Source organism: Gossypium hirsutum, chromosome A13 (genome assembly GCF_007990345.1).
Source record: "Gossypium hirsutum isolate 1008001.06 chromosome A13, Gossypium_hirsutum_v2.1, whole genome shotgun sequence".
NCBI lineage: Eukaryota > Viridiplantae > Streptophyta > Magnoliopsida > Malvales > Malvaceae > Gossypium > Gossypium hirsutum.
This window is the reverse complement of record NC_053436.1, coordinates 53,134,652-53,148,736: the sequence shown is the minus strand read 5'-3', so window position 1 is coordinate 53,148,736 and position 14,085 is coordinate 53,134,652. Positions and strand designations below refer to the sequence as shown.

Here is a 14,085-nt window from a genome sequence, read left to right as displayed (position 1 = left end):
CGCTAAAAACTGAGCAATAGCGGCGTTTTTTGTTAAAACGCCACTAAAAACAGAGCACTAGTGGCGCTGTTGGTAAAACGCCGCTAAAGACCAGAGCACTAGTGGCGCTTTTGGTAAAACGCCGCTAAAAACTAGAGCATTAGCGGCGCTTTTGGTAAAACGCCGCTAAAGACCTGAGCATTAGCGACGCTTTTGGTAAAACGCCGCTAAAGACCAGAGCATTAACTGCGCTTTTGCTAAAACGCCACTAAAAGTTATATAACACCTAAAATTCTAAACCCCAAAGAAAAAATAAGACATTAATCTATAACCCCTAAAATAGTAAACGCCTAAACCCTAACAAGCCCTAAACACTAAACATAACCCCTAAAACCCTAAACGCCGCAATTGGTGCATTTTTAGTTGCGCTAGGTTATAAACTCTGCTAATGTTAAATTAAACTTAAATTCAGAAATTTGAAACATAGAGGAATTAAATTCTTAAGAATAGAAATATAATGACTAAATTTTAATTTTACGAAAAGTACAAATACTTATCTCATATTTTAGCTTTTACAGATTAAGTGGTTTAGTATTCAATTTGTTAAAGTATGTTAAGAGAATTACTTTTTCTTTTTTAAGATTTAACACTCCTATGCGAAAAGAAATTATTTAACTCGTATATTTGTTAAAAGTTTATATAAAAATTAATTGTTATTTTGGTTATAATCATAAAGTTAATTGTGTTTCGAATTTTTATTATATATATAAATACATTCTTATAACTTAATTTATATGTGAGAGGGTAAATTAATAATTTCACAACTGAATTAATATACTTGATTAACCCATAACACCAACTTAATAAAAAATAACTATAATTATAAATTTTTCTTTCCATTTATATGATTCAACTAAAAATATTTTTAGTATTTAATTTATATAGACAAACAATTATTGCACTCAAATTGATATAAATTATAAAATTACAATTAATTTTATTTAAAAGTCGATTCGAAACAATGGATGTTTTGAATTCGTAAAGTAAAATAATCATACTAGAATATGGCACACTCATTGAATTTTTATGTAACAAAATTAATAAAATTTGATGTAACAACCAGTATGCCATTTATATAAAAATCTAAACAACTAATGCGGAACATACTTAAAAGAATAATGCTTGTATTAATAAAATTTTCGTAATATTTAATTGTTTTAGTACATACGCATAATTTCCATGATTAACTTTATATCACATAATGTTATTAATGATAAAAAGATCTTTTTTATTTTTTATCAAAATAATATTTTTATATGAAAATAATAAATATGATTTTATAAAGTTATATAAACCAATTTTGTTATTATATATGTAATGTGCAACAGTAATTTATTAATAAAATTTTATTTTAATTTGAATAGGTTTAATTGATTTTTACAATAATTTTAAGAAATTAGCGGCGCTAGCATGTAAGCGCCGCAATAGATCACTTTTAGCGGCATTTTTAAAAAAAAACGCCACAACTATCATTTTTTTAAACCACAACGCCATCGTTTTAGTTTCATCCAATTTATTCCCAGTGCTCCCGATAGCTGTTCTTTTTCCCCTTAACAAAATTTCCCTCATTCCATCTCTTCTCCTTTAATCCCTAAATTTTCATCCCCAAGTTCCCAACCCATTTGCCACCGAAGACGCCGACCGGACCACCTGGTGCATCGCCCTCAACTAACCTCTCTGCTGCGTCGCTGTCGCCTGCTCATCCTACTCAGAAACGAGATTATATTTTTCACAACGGTAAATTAAATGGGAAGCGCCATGTACGACCTTACTACTTTGAGTTCGTCTCTCATGTTAGTTTTCTTTCTTTTTCCTGATTTCAGTTGTTAGCAAGTTTTTAAAAACCCCTAATTAAACCCTAATTCTGCTTATCTAATAAAAAATTGCTATTTTAATTGTTGATTTGGCACAGGTTAATAAACGATGGGAAGGTAAAACAATAGTGGATTTGTTCGCTCAAGAGTTCAGAGGTCGATCTAGAGATTACTATGTAAGTCATCAGTCTTTCCCCTTTTTTTCTTCTGGGCTAAATCTTTGTTTGACTGGAAATATGTAAAATAGAGAGTAGTGGAAGAATGGTTAATAATAATATATTTCCTTCATTGTTTTGGTACAAAGATGGAAAATAGAGAGAGATACAGGGTTAGAAGTGAAGTCGTAACTAGTAAATAAAATTGTTAATTTAAGTTACACGAATGATTCTTTTCATAATTGAAAGGATTGATTTGGGGGAAAGGAAATGTGAAAATATATTCATTTTCTTTTATTGTTCTTATTTTTCTCTTACCAAACACAATGGTAGTAATATCATAGACTCTATAGTGTTGGTTAGTTTGTATTAATTAATTGAATTTGTGATTGCAATGTGTTGCAAGTTTCAAGAAAGGAGCTTTTTATAAACTTCTAGCAATTGCTTCCTTTACCCATAATTTGCACTTGTTTGAATATGTTTATATATTACGTTTTCTGTTATTGTGGAAATATTGTAGGTTAGTGCTGTCAAATGTTACCTATTGGCTTTGCCTGTGACATTTACTGCTATACCAAATTACTAGTAAGCAGTGCTATATATATATATATATGAATGTTTTTGTTTTTTTGGGTTTTAAGAAATTTTCATTTAATCTCACATTCTAAATGTACAGGAATGTAGATTTAGTGTGTATAGAATGTTATATACATTGGCTTACTCAGTCGGCAATCAGCAGCCTGCCTGTTGGAATTTTGTGTTGATTTGTATTTTGGACCTAATAGGGGACACATATTGTGTGCTATTCATGATTTTGCATATGCTGTTTTACTAGAATCATGATTAACAAATGTACATGTGATGTATTGCTTAATGATATAATAAATTAAGCCAGAATGAAATATATCTAGTTTTGATTTTCTAATACGTTTTATCTTTGCTTTTGATTGTAGATTATTTTTCTAGAAACAATATGCAACGATGAAAGGATTATTGAAAGAAATATTCGCCTTAAAATTCGACAAAGTCCTGACTATGCAGAAGAGTAAGGCTATTATCAATAACCTTTTACTTCTTGCTCAGATGAAAAGTTCTAGACTTGCTTATCAATCTAGTTTTGCAGGCCAGATTTCGATTATATCACCTGTTTCAAGTTGGTACGTTATATTATTATATGCAGTTTTTTTTATTGAGAACAGCAGTTCAAGGTAGAATATGATTGCTTTGGTCTGCATATGATTCTTTGTTCTGCAGACTGAAGTCAACTATCTAGGGCAACTCAACCATTCAAATCTTGTGAAGCTCATTGGATACTGTTGTGAGGATGAGCATCGATTTCTTGTCTATGAATACATGGCAAGTGGAAGCCTTGAAAAGCACCTTTTCCGCAATAAGTGGTTAGATATATAACAACCTCTTATGCTTTTATATTTCCATATGGTTGTACATAATATTTTTTGATATTTTTGAACTAATGCATTCACATCATTCATTCACATTTATGGTGATTAATATTTGTCAACTTGAATTTCATTTGATTTTAGAACAGACTCTTTTACCAGAAAATGATGGAAAATAAAATTATATGCTGTCTGATGGAAGGGAAAGAGCATTATTTTCTTGCTTCAAACTTAGTCTGGAAGAATGGAAAAATCCCAAGTTTTTACTTACATCAATTTAGATAGGTGGTTAAAAAGGGTGTTTCATTAGTTTACTTAACCCCAACTTTGTTATTCCTTCTATAGTTTCTAGTATTTACATCCATCAATGATGTTTTGTGGCTCTTCTTACATGGTATTGCTTAGATTTTGTGGCTGGGTAATAATATTAGATATTTGTTTACATTTATACCAAGCAAAGTTAATCACTTCTTTCAGAATTCAATTGCATCAATTTTACATTCCTTTCCCGTTCTATGTCCTGGTCCTTCTTTACATTTGGAAGCCTGCTTTATGTACTTGAAAAGTGGAGTTATCCCCTGTTGGCTGTTATTTCTTTTGCTTGAGATAGTGTCATTTGGTAGTTTATTAATCTAAATTCAAAAAAGAAAAAAAAAGGAAAAAGAAAATGCATGCAAAGTGTAGATCAGTTGAGTATATGTCAAAGATCTACATTTTGGTATCATCTTTTTTTTTTTATCAATTGGCATCCTGGTTTGAGTAAATCAAATTGTATTGATGTTATGGGATACTTTCATCACATCCTTAAGTTTCCTTTGTCCCATTGATGATAAGTGTGCTTTCTATACAGTGCAGTTTTGCCAGATTTTGCTGAGGTGTACAGCTTTAGTTACTGCTTCCTGCTCCTCCTGCAAGTATTGGTTCAACTGAAGTTGCCATTTAATCTTCGAATTAATATTTGGTACTGATATAGATAAAGTTTTTATATTTTCTTAAACTGAAATATATTTGGTGCTACTCTTATAATCTTACATCTGTTCTAGGTACTATCGAGCACCTGAAATAATATTTGGTGCAACTATATACACCACAGCCATTGACATTTGTTCTAGGTACATACAGGTTTCGTTGCTAATTTTTTTTCCTTATTTCTATGCATTTTCACTTTAAATTACTTAACAAATATTACTTTTTGGACTCCAGCCTCTGTTTGCTGGTGAGAGTGGAGTAGACCAGGTACGTTTTATTAAGGTATGTTTTTTTTCAAAATTGTAATCAATAATAGTTTTATCATGATGATTTTGGAAAAATTAATATTTTGGGGTTGCGATTTTGTAAAGATTTAATTGCTGGTTCTGTTTGGAGCAGAACTATTTTGTTTCCAAATTAATTTTTTTATATTTGGTTCAACTTAATTATTATTTGATTCAACTTAAGTATGAATAAGTATGAATTAATTTTATTACCATATATGTAGCTTGCTTGTCCATTATAATTACAACAATATCTGACATTCTCTCCAACCTTATTTTAAATATTTTAAAGATTCAAAGTATATAGGCTGGAAACCTGACGGGTTGCCTTATATCAAATTCTATTGCTATTGAATATTTATATAACCTTAATTTATTTTCAATTTACTTATAAAAATTAAACTACGATTCTTTCTTGATATTATTATATTCAAATTACTATTTTGTTATATTAAACATGTTTGATTTTAATATTTAATATTTTTAAATGTCTTTAAAAGTTATAACTAATTTTTATCAAAATAGTATTATTAATTATTATTTGAAGTATGAATAAGTATGAATAAGTTTTTATATTTTGGTTCAACTTAAGTATTATTTGATTCAACTTAAGTATGAATTAATTTTATTACCATATATGTAGCTTGCTTGTCCATTCCTTATTTTAAATATTTTAAAGATTCAAAGTATATAGGCTAGAAACTTGACGGGTTGCCTTATATCGAGCTGCAAGATATAATGGATCCTCCCTAGGTGTAACAACACCACGTATGATGAATCTTAAAAAATTCAAAAAGAATTGAAAAAAGTTCTATCGCTATTGAATATTTATATAACCTTAATTTATTTTCAATTTACTTATAAAAATAGTATTAATATTGATCATTACTTAAATAAATTACATAACTCACATAACGTACATAACAACTTACATAACTTAACTAATACATGTAGTTTAATCTAATAATTTCCTTAAAAGCATATAGTTTAAAAGTTCAAATTTCATAACTTACACAATCTACATAACTTACATAAAACATAAATATATATCATATCAAGACTTACATAATAAACAACTTACCCGTGAAACTTATTGCCAACTTTAGACGTCAACAACTACGAAATGGATAGGACTTGGATGAATTTCTCAAGGGCAAGCAACGAGTATCAAAATGGAGTGCAATCTTTTTTAGATTTTGCATTTCACAATTCAAGCCAAGAGAATATGATTCTTTGCCCGTGTAAGAAGTGTGGCAATATCTATTGGCATTATCGTGAAGTTGTCTACGAACATCTAATTGTTGATGGCTTCATTCGGGGGTATAAAAAATGGATTTTCCATGGAGAGTGTACAACTAGTGGAGCCTCTTCGACGATTAATCCGGGTTATCCTTATAGTGGTTACCGTCAGCATGTTAGAGAAGATGACATGGAAGGTATGATGCGGGATGCGTTTAATATGCAGAGTGAAAGTTTCCAATCATTTCCACCAAACTATGTTGCATCTAATGATTATAATATCAGTGGGAATACTTTTATGGAAACGAGAAGAAGTGTACCGGATGAACAACCGAATGAAGAAGCAGTGAAGTTCTACACGTTACTTGGTGAAATGAATGAAGAACTTTATGAGGGATCAAAATTTTCGAAAATGTCTTTCTATATTCGCCTTTTCCACTTAAAATGTTTGGGAGGGTGGACCGGAAACTCTTTGACAATGCTGTTAGAGCTTTTGAGAGAAATGTTCCCATTTGCAAAAATCCCTCAATCATGTAAAGACATGAAGAAAGTGATAAAAGATTTGGGCCTTGGGTACAACAAAATTCATAGTTGCCCAAATGATTGCATGTTGTATTAGGGTGATCGGAGAAATCAACAGTCTTGTCATGTTTGCGGTAAATCTCGTTGGATGAATAGAGATGCAGAAGATGTTAATGAGGATGAATATGGGCCACAGTCAAGAAGGAAGCCGAACAAGATTTTGCGATATTTCCCGCTAATTCTAAGGCTTCAAAGGCTATTCATGTCGTCAAAGACAGCTGAGTTTATGACGTGGCATCATGATCAACGAACGGATGATGGATTATTAAGGCATCTTGCAGATTCTTTTGCATGGAAATCATTTGACAATACATTTTCAAGCTTTGCAAGTGATCCTCGGAGTGTAAGGCTCGGGTTAGCATCTGACAGATTTAATCCTTTTAAAATCATGAGCACCTCGTACAGTACTTGGCCTGTGGTCATTGTTCCTTATAATTTGCCTCCATGGCTCTGCATGAAGCAATCTTCTTTGATATTATCTATGATTATCCCCGGAGAGAAAGGCTCCGGAAATGATATTGACATATATCTGCAGCCACTTATTGAAGAGTTAAAACAATTATGGGCGGGTGTTGAGACGTATGATGTATTGAGAAAGGAGAACTTTTACCTACGTGCTGCTTTGATGTGGGCAATTAATGATTTCCCGGCATATGCGAATTTATCGTGTTGGAGTACCAAAGGACGTTATGCTTGTCCTTGTTGTGCTGCTCAAACGTGTTCACAGTGGTTATATAATGGGAAGAAGTTCTGCTATATGGGGCATCGTCGGTGGTTAGATGAAAATCATAGATATAGATTTTAGAAAGCTTTATTTGACGGTACTGAAGAGTTGAAAAAAGCTCCTGAGCAGACCATTGGATCTGAAATCTTATTCATGTTAAAAGATATGGATTTCAGTTACGGGAAGCTGAATCAACCATCTAAGAGGCAAACAAATAGACGATCGAGGGATGAATCTGATGATAAATCTGACGAGGAGGATGACCCTAATGAGGCGGACTTGTGGAAGAAAAGAAGAATTTTTTTTGAGTTGCCTTATTGGGAGCATCACATATTACGCCACAATCTTGATGTGATGCATATTGAGAAGAATGTCTGCGAGAACATCATCCGGACAATTTTGAACGTCGATGGTAAATCAAAAGATAATCTTCAAAGTCGACTTGATTTAGTTCACATGGGAATTAGGCGTGATCTTCATCCCCAAGTACTTCCTAATGGAAAATATTGGTTGCCGTCTACAATTTTTGCAATGTCAAAGGAAGAGAAAGAAATGTTCTGCACGGTGTTGAAGGATATAAAGGTTTCGGATGCGTATTCATCAAATATATCTCGATTTGTAAGTCTTAAAGATCGAAGACTATATTCATTAAAATCACATGACTATCACATCCTGATGCAAGATCTACTTCTAGTTGCTTTACGGTGCTGTATGTCAAAGAAGGTAACGTCCTGTATAATTGAGCTGTCCAATATAATGAAAGCAATTTGTGGCAAAGTTCTGAATGTTGAAGAACTTGAAAAAGTACAAGATCGAGCCGCTTTGACATTATGCAATTTGGAGAAGATCTTTCCACCTTCCTTCTTCACTTTATGGTGCACCTTGTCATTCATCTCCCTCGTGAAGCAATAATTGGTGGGCCAGTTTTCTATCGTTGGATGTATCCAATTGAAAGGTGCTAATTTATTTCAAAGGCATTCACCTTTATACCTATAGTTACCAGTTTTGATAATGTTGTATATGGTGTTTAGGTTACTAAGCAAATTGAAGTCTTATTGCCGTAACAAGCGTTGTCCGGAAGGATCAATTGTTGAAGGCTACTTGGCAGAGGAGTGTATGACATTCTGTTCTAGATATTTAGATGTTGAAACAAGATTGAATAGACCAAGTAGAAATGCCAGACTTAATGATCCTAACTTGGACAAAACTTATTTATTTCAAAGTTATGGAGAACCAATCGGCAAAGTTGAAATTGTAGAATTAGATGACCGATCTTGGATACAAGCACATAGATATGTTCTTTTCCACCACGATGCACTTGAACAATTACGCAAGTAAGTTCTAGAATATGATAAATATTCTTCTTTTTTGATTTGTTTATTTTTTTAACGAATTAAACATGTGTTTAACATAGTGAGTACAAACAAATCTTAAGATCTCGTCCACGCTCACGAAGATTACAACATCGCAAGATTAATAGGTTATTCGCAGAATCTTTTCATGAATGGTTAAGCCAAACGGTATGCAACTCAACATTTTGTTGACAAATAATAATGTTTTCTCATAACATTTATAATTACTCAATTTACTTTCGATTCAATAGGTTCGGAGTGGGAATATCGTTAATGACGAAGTTAAATGGCTTTCCCAAGGTCCGAATCGAGTAGTAAAAAGATATAGTGGCTTCATCATGAATGGATTCAGATTTCATACCAAATATCGTGAGAGATTGAGGAGAACTCAAAATTGTGGAGTAGTTGTTAATTCTTTAATTACAAGTTACGCTAGTGCTAGGGACAGTAATCCTGTCGAGGGAAATGTGGAGTATTATGGACTTCTAACCGACATTATTGAGTTGGATTATTATGGAAAATGGAAAGTTGTCCTATTTCGATGTGATTGGGCTGATGCTAATACTGCTCGCGGAATTAAAAATGATCAGTTTGGTTTTACAATGGTGAATTTCTCTCGATTAATTCACACTGGAGAACATTTGATAGATGAGCCGTATGTATTTTCTTCTCAAGTTAAACAAGTTTTTACTCGAAAGATCCAATTGATGAGGGTTGGTACGTTGTACTCCGAAACACCCCTAGAGACTTGTTTGACATTGGGAATGGAAGTAGAGATGACATCGGTGAATGATCAGAAACTTTGCCTTTTCCAGAACAAGACTTAGATGAAAATATCCCTAGTACTAGTACACAATTTCAATGGGTTCGTCAGGATGTAGACGAAGATATTTACGATTTATGATGTAGTAAGATTTTATGATTTTTTATTTATATGTAATGTTACAATATTAACATTAGTCATGTTATATAATTTAACTATTTTATATTTACTATTGTTGTTATTTCTTACTAAAATTTTATCTATTTTATGTGTTGCAGGAAAAATGCCTAGAAGAAGATTAAGAGATCTTAGTATTGTACAGAATACTACAAATTCGGAAGAAGTAAGTACTGAACAGCAGACAGTTGTTGGATCTTCAAGCGTGCCGGAGACACTTGACGAGTCTGTGGAAATTCAAAGTAATGTTAAGTTTATTTTACAAATTGTATTAAATTTTATTACTGATTTATTTTTAAATTTCAATATAGTAATAATTTATTATTTTTCAGCTGAAAATGGTGGGACGCGTAGAGGTCGAGGACGTACGCTCCTAACAGATTTATATAACTTAAATTCTATCGAGCGTGTCAAAGTAACTAGAAACAGCTATGGTCAGCCTGTTGGACAAGAAGCTCGACTTTTAGCAGGCTATTTGGGCATTATAGCACGAAATGCCAATATGTTGCCCATCATCTACGAATCATGGCATAACATGCCTGATAGCAATAAAAATCAAGCTCTCTCTAATATTAAGGTAACTAAACGTTAATGTAATTATAATACTTTTGTTTAAGTTTCATTTATATTTACTTCCTAAACTTGTGTTTTTTAGGATAGGTTTGCTTTAGAGGTCTCTGATGCCTATATCAAGAAGGCATTAGGTAAAAAATGGAGAGACAATAAAAGCATTTTGAAAAAAGAATATTTTAAAAAACCCATAAGCCTCGAAGAAAAATTGCAAAATGTCCCACCGGGAATGCTGAGGTACCAATGGGAAGATGCGGTTCAATTTTGGAATTCGAAGAAAGGAGAGGTATTATGTACTTGCAAACTCTTATAAATTTTTCGGTTTATAGTATTTACTATATACGTAATAATAATTTCATTATGTAGGACCGTGAGCGAGTTGGAACAAGCAGCAGGCAAAAACAAAAATTTACGCACACGGCAGGGTCGAAAAGTTTTGCTTGTGTAGCTCAGGCCGAGGTACTATGGATTTATTAAATCTATCAAGTATTAATAACTTTTTACTATTAAATAATATTTTTACTACTATATTGTAGGAAGCCTCGTCTGGTCAAAAAGTTGGACGCCTTCAACTTTTTGACATTACGCACAGGAAAAAAGATGGAACTCCGATGTCATCTGAGGCTGCAGAAATTATGGTATATTTACTTAATAAAAATTGATTCATTATAAATATTTATAATATTTAATTATAATGTTTTAATTCGTCGTTTTTATTAGTGTAATTTAAATAATGTTATGTTGTATTCCTTTTTATTGTATATTTCGTTTCTAACTCTTTAACTGATTTATTAGGAGAAACTAAAAGATAAGAAGGCAGCGTATGAAGCGACTGCTTCGACTGATAGTTCTGTTAATTTTGAGGATATTGATAACAAAATTATTAATGAAGTTTTGGGTCCTGAAAGGTATGGTCGGGTTAGATTTCAAGGATCTGGTGTTAACCCAACCCAATATTTTGGATCCACCTCGCACCAATACATGCCTTCCGGGTGTCAAAGTCAAGCTGAAGTTCAGAGGTTAAAAGATCAGATAGTTCAGATACAAGCTAGCACAGATGAGCAAATTTCTCAACTTAGAGCGAAGGCAGCAGCGAGGGAGGCGGAGACAGCAGCAAAGGAGGCGGAGCAGAACAGGAAATACAATGAACTCCAGCAGCAGCTTCAGTCTATGATGACTATGTTCCACCAATTTCAAAATCCGCCATCATAGACATGTTTTCTTGTAACTTTTAACATTATTTTAAGAATATTTTGAATATTAATTTCCAATTTATATAATATATTTTTCGTATAATTTTGTATTATTTAAATTTGCGTGTTTTGGTTGGGTTGGATTTCATGGTATATTTGCTGTTTTTATTGAATTTTTTGCAGGAGGGTTGGATATAGGTGTAAAAATACATATTGCAAAACTGGGCAAATTAGCGGCGCTTTTTTAAAAAACGCCGCTAAAAGTACAGGTCTATAGCGGCGTTTTTTATAAAAGTGCCGCTAAAAGTATAGGTCTATAGCGGCGTTTTTTATAAAAGCGCCGCTGAAGTTCTTGGTCTATAGCGGCGTTTTTTTACAAAAGCGCCGCTAAAAGTACAGGTCTATAGCGGCGCTTTTTAAAAAAGCACCGCTAAAGGTCCTGGTCTTTAGCGGCGTTTTTTTTAAAAAACGCCACGAACTTTTGTGGCACTGCATATAGCGACATTTTTTGCGGCACTTGTGAAAGCGCCGCTAAAAGTATTAGCGGCGCTTAGAAACGCCATTAAAGGCAAAAAAAACGCCGCTAAAAGTCTGTTTTCCTGTAGTGAATATATTTAAATTGCCTTCAGCTTCACTCTCAAAGAAACCGAGATATTTTTAGTTGCAATGTCATATTATCTGAATTCACAGGAAGAAATAAGTCGAGATAGAAAGATTAAAGAATCCAGCAGACATCGGTAGTCAGTACTGATAGTGTTCGTAATGATGATAAATTTGTTTATGATTATTGTGGAAAGTTCTTCAGGGATGTGCATCCAATTACGATTAGAGCCTATTTTCGATGTGGATCTACTGAACATTTTATAATAGATTGATCAAAGAAGTTAGACATTTTTGAAAATCAAGTTGTTAGATAGATGTTTGTTTTCCAAGAAGGCAGACGACCAGGATAGAGCAATAATGCTAGAACTATTCGCGGTGGAACAAAAGATAAAACAAACATATTTGAGTTTAGGACGTCTGCTGGAATGTGAATATTCCACAATTTTTTGTAAAAATATTTAGTATCGGTTTATATATAACTAGGAGCTATGGTACCTTTTTGTAATAGTTTATTGGCACTCCTTACAAAGAACTCTTCTGGTGACTCTCCTCTTCATGCCAGCATATCATCATGGGCCTCTTTTACTAAGGGTATTCTCAAAATTCTATTCGCATCCTCACTTGAGAAGGTATTTTTAACAAGCTCTACTTTCCATTTTGTGGAGTGTATATCAATTAGGTCCGAAACAACAAATATATCATCATTGCTAATGCTACTATTTACTTTGTAACTAATAGCCCCTAGTAACCACGCACCTGCCCATATTGATATTTTCTTACTAGTGCTGACCCTCTAGCACAGCCCATTCTATAACAGCCCCCTTGCTGCCCACACGCTCTTCTAGGTATAAGAAGGTAAATTCCCTAGATCAACATTTAAAAAAATCAGAGTTTGAAAAATATTTAGCCTTTAACACACGAGCTAACAAAGAATTTAGATAGTTAATAATACGCTACCCTTGTTTTGCTAACAAGGCAACATTAAACTTCGCTAGACTTCAAAATCCTAAACCCCCATTTTCTTAAGTCACATAAATAGTCTCATCCACATCAATGAATATCTCTCATACCATGGCCTTTTTGCCACCAAAACCTAGCCATAATGCTTTCCAATTCTCCACAAAGTGACTTTGGTAGCAGAAAACATACCATAGAATATGTAGGAATAGCTTTTAAAATAAGTTTAATGAAGACCTCTTTACCTCCTTGTGACAAAAATCTCACACTCCAACATTCAATCCATTATTTTAATCAGTCCTTTAAAATTTGGAAAGAAACCTTCTTATTTCTCTGCAACATATTTGTTAGCCTTAGGTATTGTTTCGGATTATTCAAATTTCTAACCTCAAGAATGTCAGAAACAATTCTCCTATCCCCTTCAAAAGTATTTGAATTGTAAAGATTTGTGGATTTGTCATAATTTACACATTGTCCTAAACACCTCTCATACTCTTTCAGAACCAATTTCAAGGTTTGTACTCTTCTTTCACTAGCTTCTCAAAAAAGAATACTATCGTCTGCAAATAAAAAATGCAAAATCTGGGGACCTCTCCAACTAGCCTTAGCCCCTTTAATAAAATCTTATTTCAAAGCTAATCTCATGAGAGCCGATAAACCCTCGTTACAGATCAAGAAAAGAAATGGGCTAAATGGGTTACCTTGCCAAAGGCCCCTAGTGGGTTTAAATATCTGCCCAGCTTTTCCATTCACAATTACCAAATACAAAACAATAGTGATGCATTCCATATTAGTCTCCACCCATGAAATATTGAACCCCATACATATCATCATCACCATTAGAAAAAGCCATTCAGCTCTATCATAAGTTTTACTCATCTAATTTAAGAGCCATTAACCCTTTTTCCCCACTCTCTTTTGTTGAAAAGTATGCAAGATCTCATAAGCTAATAACACATAATCTGAAATCAATCTCCCCGGCATAAAAGCACTTTGGGTGCTATCAATGCACATATCCAGAAATTTTTTGAAATGATTAACAATCATATTTGCTACCATTTTATGCATAACATTACATAAGCTAATTGGCCTAAAGTTCCCTAGGTTCACTGGATGGGGAACGTTAGGAATTAACACAATATTGGTAATATTTACTAGATTAAAGTTCTTACCTTCATTTAGAACACCCCAAACAAATGGAAGTGATGTAGCTTCCCACTATATGCTAGCATTTCTGGAAAATTAAAGAAAAAAAAATCCATCA

At 33.0% G+C, this 14,085-nt stretch overlaps 3 long non-coding RNA genes across 3 annotated transcripts; all 3 read left to right on the top strand.

The window, feature by feature from the left end:
- The first annotated feature begins 1,590 nt into the window (after window positions 1-1,590).
- Window positions 1,591-3,291, top strand: LOC107894709 (uncharacterized). The gene is made up of 5 exons (XR_001683221.2): window positions 1,591-1,832; window positions 1,952-2,029; window positions 2,962-3,053; window positions 3,132-3,165; window positions 3,263-3,291. It is a non-coding gene; the product is annotated as an uncharacterized lncRNA (long non-coding RNA).
- A 966-nt stretch (window positions 3,292-4,257) lies between these two features.
- On the top strand, window positions 4,258-4,650 carry LOC107894707 (uncharacterized). The gene is made up of 3 exons (XR_001683220.2): window positions 4,258-4,369; window positions 4,452-4,520; window positions 4,612-4,650. It is a non-coding gene; the product is annotated as an uncharacterized lncRNA (long non-coding RNA).
- A 5,815-nt stretch (window positions 4,651-10,465) lies between these two features.
- On the top strand, window positions 10,466-11,002 carry LOC121212707 (uncharacterized). The gene is made up of 3 exons (XR_005908012.1): window positions 10,466-10,527; window positions 10,605-10,706; window positions 10,864-11,002. It is a non-coding gene; the product is annotated as an uncharacterized lncRNA (long non-coding RNA).
- Window positions 11,003-14,085: the final 3,083 nt, after the last annotated feature.